We start from the raw sequence: 18,498 nt of genomic DNA, 5'->3' as shown, positions 1-18,498 counted from the left end.
ACTAAACGACTGAGTTTATTTTTTTAAAAAAAAATATTTTATTTTACTTTATTTTACTTTACTTTACTATTTTATTTTATTTTATTTATTAAATTCTATACCGCCCTATACCCGAAGGTCTGACCAATGCGGAATGAATACAGTGGTATCTCGGGTTAAGAACTTAATTCGTTCTGGAGGTCCGTTCTTAATCTGAAACTGTTCTTAACCTGAGGTACCATTTTAGCTAATGGGGCCTCCCGCTGCTGCTGCACGATTTCTGTTCTCATCCTGAGGTAAAGTTCTTAACCCGAGGTACTACTTCCGGGTTAGCAGAGTCTGTAACCTAAAATGTCTGTAACCTGAGGTACCACTGTATTATGTGGCACCTGTAACGGTACCAGTTTCACAGATCAAAGTGGTTGAGTGGAAACATGTAGGGGAATGTATAGAGTGGAGTCTGATTGGCTGGTTTCGTTCCCTTATGCATGAAGGCATTGTGAAACCATCACTGTCTCACAGTGGAACCCTGTTTGTGGGTATTCAGATGTATGTTCCACTGCATTTGATGGGGCTTACTCCCAAGTCCATGTTCATAGGCACGTGACCCAACTTTCTATGTGGCATCAGATTGGCTGCGTAGACCTGCACAATCTTATTTGCAGAAGTCGTCGCCAAAAACGGGAGGGGTGAAATAAACATTTCAAAGAGGGATTGCAATTTATTGAGGATACTTTTAGCTTGAGCTCCATCCTAAGATTTCAGGGTGGGGGTGCAACAGTTTTAAAGCCAACAACTGCAATTAAAAGAACAGGTTGAAAAAGCTGCAAATAGTTAAAATTGCAATAAACTAAAATAAAATAAAAAGCCATTCGAGCCACCACCTCTTCAGGAGTAGCATGCTGGCATCTCACAAAGCTTCTTGCAAATAGTTAGGTCTTTACTGTTACTTTCTGACAATGGTTGTCTGTGCTGCGCAACCCCAGTTGGACTACTGTTTTGGTATTTTTGAGCTGGGAAAGGTTCAGAAAAGGGCAACCAAAATGATCAAGGGGATGGAGTGACTCCTATGAGGAAAGATGACAACACCTGCAGCTTATTCAATTAGGGGGAAGAAAGGTGAATCACATGACAGTGGGGTGTTAACATATTCCCCACCATCTCTCATAGTGAGAGGGTGTCTGAATCTGCCATTTTGAGTTTTTCCTCTGTTTTCTAATCAGAATTTCAGCTCTTCACATTTCCGCATCAGTTTGTGAATATATTTTTTTAAAGTCATATTGAAAATTCATGAGCGTTTTTGTGTGAATTTCTTCTAAGAGACACAAGTTTGTGTGCAGTTTTGCCCTGTGCACACACAGTTTTGTAAAGACATTTCCCTCAATATAATGCATGTTATGTTATAATGTGTGTTGTTTACACCAACATATGCATTTATATGCACACCTTACCCCAGTAAGTGTGTTTTTGTACTGGAGAACTGCACTATAAAATTCAGAGAAGTGCAAATTTCGAAGGACAGCTGTTTTCTGGTTCTCTTTATCATTTAGGAAAGCATGAATTACGTGGGTTCGCCTTTAAATGTGAACCAAATTAACTTTCTCTCTCATCCCTCCCCATATTATCATAATCCAGCAAGGTCACCCAATGAAGCTGAATATTGGGAGATTCGGGGTAGACAAAACGAAGAACTTTTTTCGCACAGAGGGAGACACCAATTTGGAATAGTTTAGAGGGGGTTCAGACAAATTCCTAGAGGATAAGGCTATCAGCGACTCTTAGCTGCAGTGGCTGTGCTTACTACCCCCAGAATAAGAGGGTGACATGTTTGTTTGTATTTTATAATGACGTTTTTAAATGTAGGAATCCCAACTTGGGAGAAAGGTGGGATATAAATACATTAAATGAACAAGCAAGCAAACAAATATACAAATTAATAAAATGAAACTAGTTGGAAAAAACAGTTAAAAAATCAAAACACATTTAGAAAAAGCAATTAAAAGAGAGTTTGCCCTGGCAGCAGCCCAGTGGACAGCATCTTTTGCCCCTTGGTTTCCAAAGGCCTTCATGAATGAAAAGGCACTGGTCTGCCAACAGAAGGATAACAAAGAAGGAACCCCACAATATGGGAGCAGCCATAGCCCCCCCCTCGTAATACTACCACCTGTTGCCCTTAGGAAGCTGGACTAGATGGGCCTTTGGTCGTAGGATTTTGGAGCAGCTTTTAAGCAATTTGGTTTGCCCACTGACAAAGGCTGGTCCAAGAAAAGATGCTAGCTGACCATTTCCACTGGGTGGTGGTTGCCTTTGCCAATTTCCTGCTGAACATCTCTTTGTCATGGCAGGACTCGCATTCAAATCATCAATAGCTAGGTGCAAAATGGACATTGGAAGAACCAGCTGTAATTTCAAGCACTTCAGGTAAACCTGCAGCAAAGGGCTATTGTTAAACTCAAAAGCTCGTCCCACAGGGAGGCAGTGATGGTCACCATTCTGATATATGGCTCTTGCAGAGAGAGAGAGCAAGGGAGCTTGGGAACCTGCAAGAATGAGGGCACTCATTTGTCAATTTGTTAATACCTAAAGGAGCATCTCCACCCCCATCATCCAGCCCGGACACTGAGGTCCAGTGCCGAAGGCCTTCTGGCGGTTCCCTCGCTGCAAGAAGTGAGGTTGCAGGGAACCAGGCAGAGGGCCTTCTCAGTAGTGGCACCTGCCCTGTGGAATGCCCTCCCTGCAGATGTCAAGGCAATAAACAACCATTTTACTTTTAAAAGACAAGTGTTTAGGGAAGTTTTTAATGTCAGACACTGTGTTGTTTTTAATATTTGGTTGGAAGCCACCCAGTGGCTGGGGAAACCCAGCCAGATGGGTGGGGTGTAAATAATAAATTATTATTTTTATTATTATTATTATCAAGGCCTTGGGGAAGACAGACAAATTCATGGAGGAGTGTGCTATCAACAGCTACCCCTCTTGATGGTTGTGCTCTGCCTCCATGGCTAGAAGTAGCAATGCTAGCTGCTAGAAGTCACAGGCGGGTTCAGGGCCTGCTTGTGGGTTTCCCATCGGGGCATCTGGTTGGCCCCTGTGAGAACAGGATGCTGGACTAGATGGATCATTGCCCTGATCCAGCAAGCTCTTCTTACGTTCTTATTATCCTGGAGTGGGAACAAAATATACTTGCCTTTCCTTATGGGCAGAAACATTTGTAGCTACGTTTGCCACCCTACCCTCTGTTCAAGGGCATTCTTTATTTGACGTAAAGAACTGTGGCTGGGTTATTAGTTATTTTTGTCCTCCTGGTGAGGAGGATGAGAGACTATGCCCCCCCTGTCCCCGCAATTGGAAGAGGCTTGAAATCCCCTCCAGGTGGCAATGCAAAGCAGCCGCCAGTTCCCCAGCGAGAGCACATCACTCATTCACTTGCACGGTCTTTAAATCCACCCAGTGCACCAATAATCCAGGCAGTGCTGCTCAGGCCGTTTCTGGAATCCTTAATCCAGCAGGTGACTGGCGGGGATAACGGATTAGCGATGGCGTTCCGTCCAAGGCTTCATCCTGCCGGGCTCTTGAGCCCTCCATGGGTCCTGGGCAGCTGCCTGCCTCTACCAAATGTGGATGCCAGCCTTGAGATGAAGAGCGGTGGCTAAAGCCAAGATGAAATCGCACAAGATGTGCAGGGTATAAACAGGGTGCTTTATATGAACATGAGAAGAGGCCGCTGGATCAAGCCAAGGGCCCATCTAATCCAGCCTTCTGTTCTCACAGTGGCCAACCAGGGAAAACCAGTGGTGGGAGCACACTGGGTGTGGAATAAGCTGTCATGTGAACACACCCTAAACCGTCTAATCTGTTTAAAAAGATTTTGATCAAATGAAAAGGTGGCCGCAGAGAACTGGGCAGCAGATTTTAGAGTTGTTTTTTAATGCAGCTACAGTGGTACCTCGGGTTACATATGCTTCAGGTTACATCCACTTCAGGTTACAGACTCCGCTAACCCAGAAATAGTACCTCAGGTTAAGAACTTTGCTTCAGGATGAGAACAGAAATCGTGCTCTGGCAGCACGGCAGCAGCAGGAGGCCCCATTAGCTAAAATGGTGCTTCAGGTTAAGAACAGTTTCAGGTTAAGAACGGACCTCCGGAACGAATTAAGTACTTAACCCAAGGTACCACTGTATTTGTATTCTTGAATGCCATCTCAAGAAGCATTCCTTTTGTGTTTGAGAGGATGGGCAATGCCTCTCATCTACAGCAACAACCAGTTCATGTCAGGCTGGATCCTGGTGCTGATGTTGAGTTGTAGTCCAAAACACCTGGAAGAGGAAGCAGGTTGGCTAAAGCAAGGACATCTCAAGAGATGGCTAGGTTCCTGGTCCACCTTATCCCTGATGCCTTGTGAATTAGCCTAGAGGTTGTCGTGCCAGACCCTTCATCATTCCAAAGAAAAATCATATTGCTTCCGAAAAGATTGTCAGGCTCAGATCCCGAAGAGGAGGGGAAAAAATGTAGGAGAAGTACGGTAACAAAATAGTGTTGCTCTATGTAGAATCATAGAATTGTAGAGTTGGAAAGGGATCCCATGGTTCAACAAGTCCAACCCGCCCCTGCACAGTTAAAGAATCACAGCTAAGGAAGCCCTGACAGATGTCCATCCAACCTCTGCTGAAAAACCTCCAGTGAAGGAGACTCCCCCACTTTCTGAGGTCATCCATTCCACTGTCAAACAGCTCTTGCCCTCAGAAAGTTCTTCCTAATATATAGCCAGAGCCTCTTTTTTATCACTGGAATCCATCGGTTTCAGGTTCTGAAAAGAAGTTTTCTCCATCTTCCACGTGACAGTCGTTTGGCGGCTTTTTTGAGGACCATTGGCATCTTGGGTTTTAAATCAATGGCAGGCAAGCAACTGCAGAACCCATGAAATCAGGCAGGGAGGCACAGAAAGAATTGGGGGCGTCGAGGATGGAAGGAATCTGGTCTGAACACTGAAGTGTTCCAAACAGATCCTGATTTCCATCTGCAGAGATGTTGGAGGCCCTGAGACTCTAGCCTAGTTTAGACAGGACCAATTAGGCCTCCCATCACGATTGTTTGGTTTGTGTGCAGATTTTAACGGTTAAACTGACGCAGTCAATGTTTGACCGCCAAGCCGTCCTGTCTTCTTTTGGTTGTGGCTACCATTTGAATTCGAGGCTTAATTTTGCTTTGTCTCTCTCTCTCTCTTTCTCTCTGCAGACGCATTTTAATTACAGAACTAGCCAATCCCAGGCCATCATTTTGTTTTCCTTGCCACTGCCCGGGTCCGTTATCATGTTCCACCTATGCGCTTGCGCATGAGTCTCCCTTGGCAAAGCAGACTGCGGTGGGGAGGGTAGAGAAAGAGGCGCTACTGCCTGCCTGGTGCGCCTTCCTAATGACCAGTCTGTTCCAGATTGGGAGTGGCAGGAGGAAGGGAGGGTACCTTGTGAGAGGCAAGCGGTGGTGGGAATGGTTTGCTCAGGATTTGGGGGGGATTAGATAATTCATCACAAGAGCGGCAGCAGCAGAACTCACGCCAAAGGCAGACACAAGCTCCTTTCACCACGATCATGGTGGAGAGCAAAGGCATTAACCCCCCCTCTCATTAGGCATTCCAAGCCCATCTCTTCTCCTTTTCTTTTAATAGTTAAACCTGATTTGCATGCATTTGCATAATGAACATCATTTGCATTCCCGGTTTGTTGGCTACCTCTGTGGGAAAAGTCAAAGCGGGCGATCTGGGGAGAGGGATTTCAGCAAAGACAAAAGGGAAGATTTCAGTTACCCCCCTTCGCTTGCTCCCCCCCCCAAACAGTGAAGAATATAACACACAACCAGTTCCCCCCTGCCTCTTTGTGGAAGACAGAGAGGCCTGTCAGGATCAGTGTGTATCCTAGCATTTGTTACTGTCTCCCCCAGCCACTTCCTGCAATCCTTCATCTCCTCCTGAGCTCTTTCCCCCTTCCTTTTGGTTCCTTCTGAGGGTGTGAGGTGAGAGAAAACAAACTGTGTGTGAGAGAAAGAAAGGGAAAGAAAGAGAGAAAGAGAGCGAACGAACCACCATTTTAGGTAGCTGGCATCTATAAAATGGCGGATCCCTCACACAGGTCTTGAGCATGACTGGTGATGTGTCTCAGATTTTGGTGGATTTGCACAGTTCAGAACTTACCTCATGAATTGTCCAGTGTGGGCCCACATACGAGCAACACTACATGCACGAACTCAATCTGCTTTTAAAAAGATTATTTTGGTGTCGGTTGTTGTGGCTGGACGGTTTCACAAAACAACACAGGCACATCCGATTGTGTGATTACCAGGCAAAGTGACACAAGCTACGAGCCTGAACATTCTTGTCTATTTGCTATATATATATATATATATATATATATATATATATATATATATTCTTTTTTTATGTTAGTCTGTACGTTGCACCTCTTCCAAAAGCAGAGTAGTTCTAGGGGAAGTAGTGCTCAGTTGTTGCTCACCAGAGGAGCATTTGAAGCTGCCTCATGCCAGGTCAGACCTTTGGTCCATATCCCTCAGTACAACTTGACACTGACTGGCAGTGGCTCTCTTTGGACCTGCCTGGAGGTGCTAGGGATTGAATCTGGGACCTTCTGCGGGCAAAGTAGATGTTCTACCAATGAGCCCTGGTTTCCCCCAAGGTGTTTCTGAAAACAGTATTTTGTTATGGGGAATAATGGAGTCTTCCTACAGACAAAGAACAATATTTAGTTTCTGAGTAGAAGAGGGCATGTGCTCTCTCCTTCACCCCTAACTCACACAGGGGGAATGGCTGAAAAGCAGTGCCTATGAAATTTCTAGTGATGGGTGTGGTAACATTTCTTCTCCCTTGAAAAAGTTTTGGGTCTTATGCAACTAAGTCCCACAGACCGACTAAAATGGATGGGCTTAAGGTAGTTATGGTCCTTGATTTCAGTGTGTCTGTTCTGAGTTATTTAAATGCATTATTCTTATTATTATTAGCACAGCTTGTCATCATTGTCATAGTGCTCCAAGAATGAGATGTTGTGCCTCCTAAAATTCATTTCCCTACAAAATTCTTTAGGGAATTATGTCTTCAACCTTCTCAGCATGTTGTTCCTAGTTTTAATGACACAGTAGCACCATGTATCCTGTGGTTGATGTGAAAGACTTTTGTGTGATGAGGTTGACTATCTCCAGAGCTCTTCTGTTCTTTTTCTCTCTCCCCCCCACCCCCGACCTATATAATCTGACAATGACAAACCAATGGACCACCATAAAGCCAAACAACAGCAAAATTCTGAAAATTTTAGGACTTCAGGGAAGCTATCACTCCTTGATTTCTTCAAGTGAAGAAACAAGCCAGTCTAGGATGTCCATAAGTTTGCCACTCTGTGGTATAACCTTCAAGTAAAAAATGCCTAAAGCTTCCAAATTCAGCGATTCACCTGAGAACTGTCCTGTTGAATCAGGTCAGTGATGCATCTCTGCAGCCATTCTGGTTCTGGAAGTGGCCAGCCAGATCCATCTGGGAAGCCCACAAACAAGTCATGAACATGACTTCCTCTTCTTTCTTCCCAGCAGCTGTAAACTGGTGGTTCCATTCAACTCTTGTGACTAGTACAGTATAGGCAAGAATCAGCCGCTTACAAAGCTACCCTAGAAGCCCTTAACTTCAGTCATTACCTAAATGTCTGTTGTTAACTAAAGCTTGTGTCATTAGTTGATTTTTCCACACACTAATGCGAGTCTGACTGATGGACCACGGGAGCACTCAGGGTCTCTCTGAGGGAGACAGAATTCACAACTTGACTCATGAAACAGCAAGCTGCAGAGCGAAAGAGACCATGGAAGAAGCATTGTTGCATCAGGTTTTATAGCACTAGACACATTAGTGAAGTTCAGATCTCTCAATTATTTGCATGCTATTTTATTGAATGCGTTTCATATCCCTCCATTTTCTCCAAGATCAAGGTGACGTACATGGTGCTCCCCTCCTAAATTAACCCCCACAACAACCCTGTGAGGTAGGTTAGGCTAAGAGGGGGTGACTGGCCCGAGGTCACTCAGTGAGCTCCATGGCTGAATGGGGATTTGAACCCTAGTCTCTCAGGCCTGGTCTGAGACACTAACCACTATACCACGCTGGCACTCAGTGTGTTTGCTGTTAGAAGGCCTTCCTCCATTACTAGAGGTGAACAGGAAATGTTGCAGCTGAGACCTTAATCTAAACATTATCCAGGCTGGAAGCCATTTACTGCTTCAGCTGTGCTGGTGTGATGCCTTTTTCCTTAGAAGACTGTGTTGGCCATGGTGGCATCTTCTGGAGCAGGGCTAGGCAACCCTTTTTCTCTTGAGGGGTTCATTCTCTCCAGGATTATCTAGTTGAGGGCCACAAGCCAGGAGCAGAAGAATTCTGGATTAACTAATCTGGAATAAAGACCACCTGCTTCACTTTTCATTATAGTTTACTCAGACTTGAATTCCCAGTCCTATGCAAATCTATTCAAAATAAGCCCCCACCAGCCAGGATGGAGGCACACACAAACCTGGCCAATACAGCTACAAATCTAGAAAGCAAGTGAATGTAACTCCTTTCTAACTTTAGTGTGGGGTGTGTGTGTGCTGAATTTTACAGTGCATTTTTTTCCAGCTAGGTAATGGTTACAAAAATGCAGTTACCAGGGTAAAGTATGCGTATAAAAGCATATGTTATTGAAAATAATATAAAACTACTATGAGGAAATTGCTTTGCAAGAATGTGTATATTACAAGAAATTTGTGCTAAAATGCTGATGAATTTTTTCAAGGACCCTTTTCTTTCATATATACCATATATATATATATATATATATATATATATATATATATATATATATCAGATGTGGAACTGAGGAGAACTGAATTTAAGAATGACAAAATGGGGAACTGAAAGAAACCAACAGTGACAGATTTGCCCATCCCTAACACACACACACACACACACACACAGAGAGAGAGAGAGAGAGAGAGAGAGAGAGAGAGAGAGAGAGAAGGAAGGCTATCTTTATTTTTTAAAATCCATTTCTTTTTATCAAATAAAATAACTCTGCCCTTCCAAATGTTCTGAAACTACAGGGTGGGGGAGGCTTAGCTCAGTGGCAGAGCATCTGCCTTGAATGCAGAAGTCCCCAAATTCAATCCCTGGCCTCTTTAGGTGGGGCTGTGAGAGATTCCTGCCTGAAACCATGGAGAGCTGCTGCCAGTCAGTGCAGGGCATGAGCAGGAAAGAAGGACCTCTGGTGGGACCTTCTGGAGCGGCTTCAGGAGACATCTGGCTCCATTTGTGTCCATAGCATCTTCACACAAGAGAGATATTTATTTTAGTCAGAGCATTTGCAGCTCACTCTTCAGCCAAAAAGGCTCCTACAGCTGTTTACATACGAACAAAACAAGACCATCCCTACAGTTAAAAGAACAACAGCCCTACATGACACACAAGGGAAAAGGGACAAGGAGGGAAGAGGAAGATCAGAATCACAACTTGGGCATCCATTTCTAAACGGCTGTTCCAGAAATGACCAGCTGGTCTAGGAAGTGCCTGATGGAGCTGGACTTTCAGAAAGCTGATGGAAGGACGCCTCTGCTTCCCATCTCTCCCACAGAGGCAACCCTGATGGGGTTGGCCTACCATAGCAGAGTCGATGAAGTGAGTCCTGCTTTCTGTATTCTTCTTCACTCCCTCAGCAAGCCCCCTGTGTGTGCTCACGCTCAGACCCCCTTCCCAATAAGAGGTATTTCCCCTCCTCTGTGGTGCTGGTAGGCTTGTCAAAGGCTGACCTGAGCAAAAGGTTAGTTAGCTGAGTGGAAGCCAAAGGGTTGCTGAGTGAAGGGAATTGCAGGGCTGGGGTGGGGGGAGGGATTGTGAAAGGACCGGGCTGCGGTGTAGACGGCACATTGATTAACGAAGCCCCACCATAGCAGTTCCATTGCCAACGACCTGCTTAATTCACAAAACTCTTAATTGTTCCAGAGTTGGTTCAGTATTCCTTCTCCCCCCAACTCCTCATACAAAGATGCCATTGTGTGTCGTGGTGATGACAGCGTTGTTTTTTGGGCCAGAGAGAGAGAGAGCGAAGAAAGAAAACTCTTGCCGGGGGGGGGGGGGGACGTCTCCCAACAGGGTGAAGAGGTTTAAATCAGCTTAGCCCAAATGCCAATTAATAAGGAAGAGGATTAGCCTCTGAGATCTATGGAATAGAGCATCATTGTATTCCTGGGAGGCTGTGGAATTTTATTTCCCTTTTCTACAACTTGGCTGCGCTCGTGTTTTCCTCCCCAACAACAGCCAACTGCTTTTCTTGACCTCATGTAGCTTATGGAGTTGGAGCCACAATGTGCCTCTGTGGGTTCTGCCATGGTCCAGTCTAACCATTTATATGGTTCTGCAGTCGTTTACCTGGGGATGATGGGAGCTGTAGTCCAGCACACCTGGAAGGCGCCAGCAAGTTGAATGCAGATTCATCTTCTTCACACGGGACTTTGTTGAACTATGGAACTCTCAGCCACTTGAGGGAGTGATGGCCAGCAAACTGGATAGCTTTAAAAGAAGGCTATGCTCTGACTTTGCATTTAGAGGAAGCAGTGCTTCCGAATCCCATTTGCTGGAAACTGCAGGAGGGCAAAGGGCAGCCACAGGCATCTGGGCAGCCACTGTGAGAACAGGATGCTGGACTAGATGGGCCATTGGCCTGATCCAGCAAGCTCTTCTTATGTCCTTAACCCTATTTTTTAAAGAACTTTATGCTAGAGACCTGTGAATATATGCGTGCATTTTGTACTCAGAGAAGGATCCAAATTTTGCATGGCGGAGAGCCAAACTGTGTGCAGAATGCCGTTATGAGAGTGAATTATATTTTCTGTTATTTTGCATAGATTTATTTGGCTTCTGGGAGACCGTAGAGAGGCTTTGCAAGCTGGACAGTTCCAAGCGTGTCTCTTAATATTTGTTGCTACAGCACAATGACCCTAAGGCTCATATTCCATCCCTCTCTTTACACTGGATGACTGATGAAGCTCCTAAACTCCACTGGCTAGTCTAGCATTGCCTCCCCTCGCTGATAGCAGGCCTGGCTGAACTCTTAAAAAGAGCCACCATGCAACTTGATCCACTGGGGACTGAACCTTGGAAAGCCTTCAGCATGTGCTCTGTGGACTGATCCATGAAGCTGACACGTTCTGAATCAGGCAGTTGGCAGCTTTGAGGCAGAGAGAGGGAGGGAGAGAGAGAAAAAAAACTCTTACCCAGTCACTTTAACTGGAGACAGGGCCAGACCACTCGTGAGGCAGTGGCCTCAGAACAGCAGGCTCCACACAGTTAGGAGAGCAGCAGCCTTTTGCGCTTGTTGGCCTAGTCTTCCTTTATGGAGGTGCCCCACCCTAGCATTTTTCGCTTTGCCTCTAGTAGGAAAATTTCCTGGGCTGACCCTGACAGGAGACTTCAGAGATACAGCCTGGGACTTCCCACTGAACTATGGGTTCTGACATACGATGATACCTTTGACCTGGTCTACACATACTGAGGGACGCAGGTGGTGCTGTGGGTTAAACCACAGAGCCTAGGACTTGCTGATCAGAAGGTCGGTGGTTCAAATCCCCGTGATGGGGTGAGCTCCCGTTGCTCAGTCCCTGCTCCTGCCAACCTAGCAGTTCAAAAGCACCTCAAAGTGCAAGTAGATAAATAGGTACCACTCCGGCAGGAAGGTAAATGGCGTTTCCGCGCGCTGCTCTGGTTCGCTAGAAGCGGCTTAGTCATGCTGGCCACATGACCCGGAAGCTGTACACTGGCTCCCTCGGCCAATAAAGCGAGATGAGCGTCGCAACCCCAGAGTCAGTCACAACTGGACCTAATGGTCAGGGGTCCCTTTACCTTTACACATACTGAATTATGAGTGAGCATAGTTTTCAGTGTTCCCATAAGAGGGAAACCTGCTCAGCAGGAAGCAGGCTAGGTTCTCTCTCCCTAGTGTGCCTAGTACTCGCAGGGATTTTGTACGGGGGAAATGGCACCTCAGCTTGCACTGGTGCCAGCCTAGTCTACCACTTCAAATATTTACTGCCTTTCCCCACCCCTGCATATGTTCACAGGGCCTTGTACTGAGTCAGGCACTGCAAGCTGAAGAGATGCTAGGAATTGTAAGAGAAGCATACACTGGGTCACTAAGTTATGGCCCCCTTCCCTTCAGAACAAGTCCCGTTGCATGTGGCATAAAAGTAACACAAAAGATTTTGGCTCCATTCTGTTAGAGCAGATCCAGCTTCGTGGTGTTATGGGAAGGTTGTGTGTGCACTGAAACAGCACATCTAAGGGCTCATCCACACTTGATGCCTAGAAAGCATGGGTCCAAGCAGTTTTCCTCTTGCCCCCTTCCTTTCCAAGGGAAAACCTGCTCTTTAGCAATAGATCGGAACAACTGACAATGGAGGGGAAAGACGAATTGCCGTTTGCTCCGACTGTGTGTTAAAGAGCGGTTTTCCCTGGGGGGGAAGCAGCAGGAGAAGAGGAAGTGTGGATAAGCCCCAAGATTTGGAACGCTGCATCCCCATTACATATTTGGGATGATTTCAAAGTGGTGTAAGTGTCATGGCTTCCGCTGCCCACCAAACCGATGTGACATCATTCTGTAAGTCTTCGTGGGGCTGGGAAATAAGAACATAGGAAGACCTGGCTACTAGCCCAAAGGCTCATCTAGTCCAGCATCCAGCTTCCCACACTGGCCAACCAGATGTCCATGGCAAGCCACAGGCAGGACCTGGTTGTAATAGCAGCGCCCTATCCACTTGTGATTCTCAACAACTTGTCTAAGGAGGTAGCCATGGAGGTAGTGCACAGCTATCATGGCTAGTAGCCATGGATAGCCTTATAGATAAACTCAGAATTGTAGAGTTGCAACCACCTGCAATGCAGGAATCACAGCTAAAGAACCCCTGGCAGAATCACCCTCCACCCATTTGTCTAATCCCCTTGTAAAGCTGTCTTGAGTTGCTTTACAACTACATCCTGTGTCACTGAATCCCACAGATTAACTGTAGAAGCTCTTCCTGTTTTTTGGGTCCTGAACCTTCCCACGTCCAGCTTTATTTGGATGTCCCCATTGGCTTTTAGCATTACAAGAGAAGGGGAGAGAAAGAGAAGAGGAAAGAGCGTTGAGGCTCTCCTCTAAAAGCGCCCATGCCACTAGTGCATGAATGGCCAGAACATCTTTCCCCAAGATCTTGGAGGAGATGGCTCGGCTGTTGTAGCCGCCGTGTAATTTATGACAGGGGTTTGCGCCATTGTCTGGGTCTCTCCTGTATTTTCGTGAGGGCTCTGCCTCTCTTCCCAGACCCCTGCTGGGCCCTGGCTACTGTACGGTTGCTAAGGGACATGTCATGTTGTCTATCACTATGCGGGGAGGTGGGGACGGCCTTCAGTGGGCCCATCTGGAGCCTGAGGCCTACATCCCCACAGGCGGGACTGATCGTGGCCCCAAGAAGTACAGAGGGCCTGGGAATGGGACATTTAGATTCCCCTCAAGTTCATGGCCACCGGAGGCCTTTGGTTCTCAAGGGTGGGTGAGGAGGGGTGAAGAGTGGTTTGTTGGCTGTTCTGCTCAGGGTTTTCTGGGTTTTTCCGCCCTCCCTCCCCCCCTCAATTCCGTCCGTATCCTCGCCTGCATACTGATCCCCCTGGCCTATTCTCCTCCCGACATGTGCCCACATAAATAAATTACCCCCACTGCTTGCATTTTGCGGAACAATTGGCCCCCTAAACTCTATTCATCTCCAGACAGCGCCTATTATTCCCCCGATTAAAGCCAACAGAATGGTTTGCAAGGGATACTGTTAACTCTGTCAAACTGTAAATAAGATGCTAATATAAAAATAAATAAGGAAGAGTGAGAGAGAGAGAGGGAGTTGGTTAGCACGGAGGGCTTGCGAGGTGGGGAGAAAACGGAGAAGGGACAAAGAGAGGGAGACTTCTGCGCCTGCCGCCTTGGGAAAGCAAATGAATCTGTAATGACCACTGTGTACAAACTGCAGGAGATAATATAATGGCAGCCCTTGCGAGCACTTGGGGCTGTTTTCACCAAGGCCTGTTTATTATGAAAGCCTCATTGAGACCTTGGTTGTATAAATGGCAATGTTGCCAGGGGGGACCTTCTCCCTATCCACTCCTCCTCAGCCTGATTCACCACCTCTCCAGATAATGCCTGGCAAAGGCTGGGGTTTTAAAGGATTGGGGAATTGTTTTCTTTTTTTCATTTTGACTCCATGCACCCGATTCCTAGCATTTAATACCACACGATACACTGGAATGAAGAATTATAGGCATTTGATTGATGAGTTGAACATCATGGCTTTTCTTCCGCAACCAGAAGGGCAAGATTTCAGCTGGGGCTCCTCCTTCCACCCTTTGGGCCTCCCTCTTCTGCTCAGGGGTGGGAGGAGAAACCCAGTTCAGTTTACATTCAAAGGCAATCCTACAAAAATTGCGCTTTCTGAACAAATGCATAAAAACCAGAAATGCAGCCACCACCCCACCCAAATTCGCACTTCTATGAATTTTGCAACGAAGCCCTCCATCCCAAGTAATTTGTTGTTTTGTTTATTGACTAAACTTATTTTTTTATTGTCACCCAAGGATTTCCAAGTGATTTACAGTGCATAAGATCTAAAACAATAAAAAGGGAAGTCTCATATTGCATGCAATGTATTCGGAAAACAGAAACAAAATACCAGCCCCCTCCCAAAAAAAGTAATAGAAAATATTAGCAACAATAAACACAGCAATGCTCCCATCCACTTACCAGCAGAGAAACATAACATCTAAGGATTAACACCCTGCTCCCTAGTCCCCAGACCATTCACATTAACCCATCTGCCCCTTCTCATCTCCCCAAACAACCCAGAAGTCCAGTGTCAAGGCCAGCTGCTGTAAATCAGTGGTGGGTGGGTCTTTCAGGGATTGTCTGGCATCTCTCCTTTCAGTGGAATTGGAGGTTTTTAAACAGAGGTTGGGTGGCCTTTTATCAGGGATTTGTTGGTTGTGGTTCCTGCATCTGCAGGGGCTTGGACTAGAGCAGCCTTTCTCAACCTGTGGGTCCCTAGATGTTGTTGAACTACAACTCCCATCACCCCTAGCAAGCAAGGCCAGAGCTCAGGGATGATGGGAGTTGTAGTCCAACAACATCTGGGGACCCACAGGTTGAGAACCGCTGGACTAGAGGACCCTTGAAGTCCCTTCCAACTCCAGCTCAGGGAGTAGCAGCAGCAAAAGCCAACCAGGACGATGGTCAAGGGTTTACCTGCTCTTCAATTGCTCCTGTTGTAACATACAAAAATGTGTTATATTTGGGGAAATTGCTTTGCACTTGTGTGTGTATATTAGGAGGAATCTCCACTGCTGATGAATTTTGGTGGTGACTTTTAAGAAAGCAAACACTTGCAGACCAATATGGAAATGTTGGCGAAAGGGATTGCAAAACTGAGAAACTGGAACGGATGGATTTGCCACCCCTACTTCTGTTCTTAAGTCCACATTAATCTAAAGCACCTTGACAGGCACACACGAAAAATGGTCAGAACTATGTTCATCAAGCATTTAGTTAATTAATACACATACACCCCCACCCTTTCCCCAAAGAGCTCAAGGTGGCCTATACAGTTCTTCCCCTTCTCCATTTTATCCTCACAACAATCCTGTGAGGTAGGTTAGGTCGAGAGGGCTAGCAGCCACTGACATGCTTCTCCTGCATGAATTTGTCTAGTCCTCTGTTAAAGCCAGCCAAGTTGATGGCCACCACTGCTTCCTGTGGGAGCAAGTTCCATAGTTTAAATTATACGCTGTGTGAAGAAGGATTTCCATTCATATGTCCTGTTCTGATGAAGGTAGGATTTTGCCCAGTGGTCGATGGCTCCCCATTCAGTAGTGAGGGACCAAGACTGCAATCTGGGAGAACTGACAAAACCTGTCCTGGAAACCAGAGGCAGGTTTAGAAACTTTGAGGAACCCTGGTGTACTCTTCCTGTATCAGTAGCATCTCCTTAACTCCTGGGAAGGAAAGCGTTGCCACGTAGTGGGGGCAGAATATGACCTCAACCAACAGGAACGTGCCTCTGTGGACACTTCCTTTCCTGCTGTGCCTTTGCAAACCTGCAGAGGTGGAGAATCTATGGTCCTCCAGCTGCTCTTGAACTCCTTACCCCCTTCAACCCCAACCAGCTTTGTCTGTGGGCAGGAACAGAGGCAGTCTTAGCCCAACAGTATCTCGGTGGCCACCCCACTTTGCAGGCACTTCCCTCCCTGTAAAGACAGGCTCATCGCCAGCTGATAGAGAAAGAAGACATCACAATTATATGCAGGTTGTCCATGAAAGGGAATTATTAAGCATTGCTCGTTCCAATGACTGCAGCCAGAAAGAGTCTGAGAAATAAGCCCCTTCATTATAATTATTCGGATTTGCCCTCCATCAAAGGCTGGGTGGGGGGATTGAGCCTTTTAATCTGACCACATGCTTCTGCTTTGGGGATCTCGACTGGTTTGTACCACCTGCTTCCAACTCCGTGTGCCTTTTGGTAAAAACCTTGGCAATTTTGTAAGGGAGGCATGGGACGTGTGTGTGTGTGTGTGTTCTCCCCTGTTTGTTTGTTTTTTAAATAAGAAAATAATGTCATTTAATTTGAAAAAAGTAATAAATAAGGCTAGGATGTGGCTAGTTAGGTGCAAATGCATTTGCTCCTGAGAAGACACACTTCTGTCACTGTTGACCATACCCTTTGCCACCTTAGCACCCTCCAGATGTTTTGGACTTCAGCTCCTATAAGACCCTGCATCTTAAAGCTGTGTAGTTCAAAATGGCTGTGCTGGCTTGGGCTGATGAGAGTTGTGGTCCAAAACCACCTGGAGGACACCAGGATGGCAAAGACATAGGTCAGTCTTTGCCATTCTGCTTTCCTTCAGATAGAAATATCAATAGTAGATGTTTACAACTGGGCTGGGATTTTAGTGTGGGATACAGATATGCAATTGTGGAAATTCTAGATGGGATCAAAGTACCATCTGGATCATTTGTGGCCTGCCAGATATACTTATGAGTCAAGCCTGGAGGCCTTCATACGAGGACTGAGAGGGTTTCACCCATTCATCTAACTTTGTTGTTCCAATATGTATGTTCTCGTCCGCATTCTACCCCCCTGGGATTCCATATTAACTTGGAGAACTTCTAAAATTGATTCTTGCCATGGATTCTTGAATACCACTTGTTGGAAAGCCACAGGAGGGGAGAGGGCTCTGGTGCTCAAATCCTGTTTGCAGGTTTCCCACAGGCATCTGGTTGGCCATTGTGAGAACAGGATGCTGGACTAGATGGGCCATTGGCCTGAAAGCCAGCAGGCTCTCCCTAAGTTCTCACGGAAATGTTACCTTGGTACAGTAGTTTCTAAACTCGCTCACACATCCCTCTCTGTCCTCCCATCCAGACTAGCAAGTTGCATTATCAGAGTTCACAGGCAAAAACTTTGAAGGAAGAGGAATGAACAGGGGAAAACTTTGAGAGTTTGAAGCAAGACTAGTGAACAAAGGGGAAATGGTGTGTGGGCTTGGACGTGTCACAAGTGTCAAACTGAGAGTCCTGGAAGTTCCCAACCCTGTTTGATAAATGGTCCACTGGCTGCATCCAGCATGATACACACACAAGCGGTGTAAGGGCTTAACCTCCCTTAGTGTTGTTACTTGAAACAAAAGTGGTATGGCCTAGAGATGGCTTTGAATTTGGTGGCAGGGGCGCCAAACCGAAATGAACAGTCCGTTACATAAATTTGTTTTTAAATCTCTTTCTCTTGCCTCCCCCCTTCCTCCTTGTCTCCCGCAGGTGGATGCAGTACAGAAGGACAAAAGTGATTCTGCAGCAGATTCTTGCAGTGCAGCTGCTGAAAATGATTCCTGTGATGTCCTTGCATGTGCTTCATGATGGCCAAGCCTGTTTCTTTTTGTCCTTTTTAATTGGACCAGGACTATGACGCCTTCAAAAATGCAGCGCTATTGAAGCGAAGAGACTTATGAGTCTCATTATTTTTGTAGACTTTGCCTTCGTTGTCGGCGGGGGGTGTGGTTTAAAAGGGGGGGAAATGTACCAAATTATTTTTATATGAATAATAAATGCAACTCAAATGACTGGAAATGTTTGTCGTGGCTTTACTGAAAGAACAAGGCAAAGCTGGCAAGTTGACGGGGTCACCACACAGGAGGGTTCTTCAGGCAAATATGGAAGGCTCAGGTGTTTCCTGAGAAAATACAAGACCAAAACAATGTGTTTGTGTGAGGGTGTCCTGGTCTCAGCCAAGCACTCCATCCTCTCTATCCAGATCAAGGCCTGAAAGACCAAGGAAGTGGAGTCAGTGGGGTCACATGGAGCGCAACTTACATGAAAGCCCAATATGTGACATTGCACCACATCCAGAACTAATCATGGGGCACCTCTGGTACTTTAAGC

The 18,498-nt window shown here is 46.1% G+C and overlaps 1 long non-coding RNA gene across 3 annotated transcripts in view; it reads left to right on the top strand.

Annotated features, from left to right (window-relative positions):
- Positions 1 to 18,180, top strand: part of LOC128404456 (uncharacterized) — a 57,095-nt gene extending 38,915 nt beyond the window's left edge. For all 3 annotated transcript variants that reach the window (XR_008328103.1, XR_008328104.1, XR_008328106.1), the window contains exon 4: positions 17,878 to 18,180. This is a non-coding gene — a long non-coding RNA (uncharacterized LOC128404456). The remainder of the gene's footprint in view (positions 1 to 17,877) is intronic.
- Positions 18,181 to 18,498: the final 318 nt, after the last annotated feature.

Source organism: Podarcis raffonei, chromosome 16 (genome assembly GCF_027172205.1).
Source record: "Podarcis raffonei isolate rPodRaf1 chromosome 16, rPodRaf1.pri, whole genome shotgun sequence".
Lineage (NCBI taxonomy): Eukaryota > Metazoa > Chordata > Lepidosauria > Squamata > Lacertidae > Podarcis > Podarcis raffonei.
Note: the sequence above shows the minus strand (reverse complement) of the source record. Positions and strands in the feature narration are given on the sequence as shown.